Source organism: Olea europaea, unplaced genomic scaffold, assembly GCF_002742605.1.
Source record: "Olea europaea var. sylvestris unplaced genomic scaffold, O_europaea_v1 scaffold709, whole genome shotgun sequence".
In the NCBI taxonomy this organism is placed as follows: domain Eukaryota; kingdom Viridiplantae; phylum Streptophyta; class Magnoliopsida; order Lamiales; family Oleaceae; genus Olea; species Olea europaea.
This window is the reverse complement of record NW_019265488.1, coordinates 301,697-304,749: the sequence shown is the minus strand read 5'-3', so window position 1 is coordinate 304,749 and position 3,053 is coordinate 301,697.

Here is a 3,053-nt window from a genome sequence, read left to right as displayed (position 1 = left end):
GGGGGAGCCGAGGTATCAAATCTTTCATTTATTAGCAAACTTGATCTAAATCTTTTATTTGTGCCACCAGAGGTACCAACCCTATAAAAAATTCGCAGATCCAATCCAAAATGATGGTTCCTGTCTATTTGACCACCAAAACTTTTAATTGACCTAGTAATAAAAATTTAATAATTTATTACAAATAAGTGAAGGGCAATCTAGGCATTACACATTTCCTTCTTTAAAATCAAACACGTCAGTTGCATTTTCATTCCGCTCACCATCCACTATGGACCCTGCGAAAACTCAAGAAGAAGAATGTGATCATCCATCAAATATTGGAGCCCACATTTAAGGCTCTCTTCTCCAACCCGTGTATGGTAAATGTGCCATCTTTTTTTCCCATTTATGGTGCGAAATACTGTGATTATCAAGTGGTGTGTATCGATTGTCTTCATATACTGGAAAATCCAAATATTTTGAGTGATTTGATGACTTGGAACTTAATATACTGTGTAATATCTTTTCTGTACATGTACATTACTCGGTTAAAGTTTTAGAGCTTAAACTTTTTTTTTATTGTCTTGTTCAAAGAAAAATTTAAAGTACTTCAGCATATGGCTTTATCATGGTGATTTTTTTTTTTATTATTTTTTTTTTTTGGAAAGATGAGAAATTTCATGTACTAGCATGGAAAAATAAGTTATATAGACTATGTCAACCCTAATTTCTTCAATATATTTCTTCTAGACAATACCATGAAATGTTGGGATATTCTGATAGAATCAGATATTTGTACTAGATGAAGAAGAAGAGATAGAGTGAAGCATCATTCTAGTTGGTTAAAGATTCAGATTTCATGAACGTAGTGAAAGTTGCTTGGTGATAATAGGATAATTGCATTATATTGCTTGCTTGTAGTTGAGGTTTTGGAGTTTCCTTGGGATGAAATAGAACATAAGGATGCTTATGTGGTTGATTGTGAGACTGGTGAAAAGTTGGTGAAGATTCAAAAGTTTAGAGTACATGATGAACCAGTGAATGAGCAGCAACCATGTTATGCTGTTGAGATTTATGATGAATCAGTAAAATGTGATGACTTGTACATAGTTAATGAAGTGGATGACATGGAATGAAGAGCAGTTTATCTTTAGTGGAGATGATGTAAGGGGTGAGCAAGAAGGTTAGGCAATTGCTGGCAAAGAAGTTGGAACAAACTATGAAAACTCAGATGAGCTTAGAAGGTTACCCAGCGACAATGAAGCTGAGGGATCATCTGCCAGAAGGAAGAATGAGTGTTGGTTTAACCTTGCAAATGATATGAATGATCTAAAGTTCAAGATAGGCAACAAATTTGTAATAATATGTACATTGTTTTCCTGATTGAGAATATATACAACAATATAGGAATGGAATTTGTCAATATCAAGACTCTAAAGATTGTAGTAGTTCAGTACTCAGTTAAAAATTACAGGCAACTGAGATACATGAAAAATATTAGGATACAATCAAGAGTTAGATGTCAAGATAGCTATCCTTGGATTCATAAGCATACCAACAACTAGACAAGAGTCTTACAATTAACACATTTAGAGATGAGCACACAAGTACCATGAAGTGGCAAAATAAAAGGGTTAATGCAACTTATCTGGAAAAAAAATACATAAGAAAGTTTAGGTATGATCCCAACATTCTAATGAGCAATTTTATGAAAACTATGAAAGATGACTGCATGTATGAGATTCCAAACCATCAGTTCTACAAGAAAAGATCTAAATGTGTAGAAGTTATTCATGGAATTATTGCTGAATAGTTCAAAAGTTTATGGGATTATGGTAAGGAATTAAAATGAACAAATCCTGGTAGTATAGTGCTGATTGAAGGTTTAGGTTATACTTTTAAGAGATTGTAGTACATCCAATATATTTCTTCTGGACAATACCATGAAAATGTTGGGATATTTTGATAGAATCAGATATTTGTACTAGATGAAGAAGAAGAGATAGAGTGAAGCATCATTCTGGTTGGTTAAAGATTCAGATTTCATGAACGTAGTGAAAGTTGCTTGGTGATAATAGGATAATTGAATTATATTGCTTGCTTGTAGTTGAGGTTTTGGAGTTTCCTTGGGATGAAATAGAACATAAGGATGTTTATGTGGTTGATTGTGAGACTGGTGAAAAGTTGGTGAAGATTCAAAAGTCTAGAGTACATGATGAACCAGTGAATGAGCAGCAACCATGTTATGCTGTTGAGATTTATGACGAATCAGTAAAATGTGATGACTTGTACATAGTTAATGAAGTGGATGACATGGAATGAAGAGTAGTTTATCTTTAGTGGAGATGATGTAAGGGTTGAGCAAGAAGGTTAGGCAATTGCTGGCAAAGAAGTTGGAACAGACTATGAAAACTCAGATGAGCTTAGAAGATTACCCAGCGACAATGAAGCTGAGGGATCATCTGCCAGAAGGAAGAATGAGTGTTGGTTTAACCTTGCAAATGATATGAATGATCTAAAGTTCAAGATAGGTAACACATTTGTAATAATATGTACATTGTTTTCCTGATTGAGAATATATATGACAATATAGGAATGGAATTTGTCAATATCAAGACTCTAAAGATTGTAGTAGTTCAGTACTTAGTTAAAAATTACAGGCAACTGAGATACATGAAAAATATGAGAACACAATCGAGAGTTAGATGTCAAGATAGCTATCCTTGGATTCATAAGCATACCAACAACTAGACAAGAGTCTTACAATTAACACATTTAGAGATGAGCACACAAGTACCATGAAGTGGCAAAATAAAAGGGTTAATGCAACTTATCTGGAAAAAAAAAATACATAAGAAAGTTTAGGTATGATCCCAACATTCTAATGAGCAATTTTATGAAAACTATGAAAGATGACTGCATGTATGAGATTCCAAACCATCAGTTCTACAAGAAAAGATCTAAATGTGTAGAAGTTATTCATGGAATTATTGCTGAATAGTTCAAAAGTTTATGGGATTATGGTAAGGAATTAAAATGAACAAATCCTCGTAGTATAGTTTGAAGGTTTA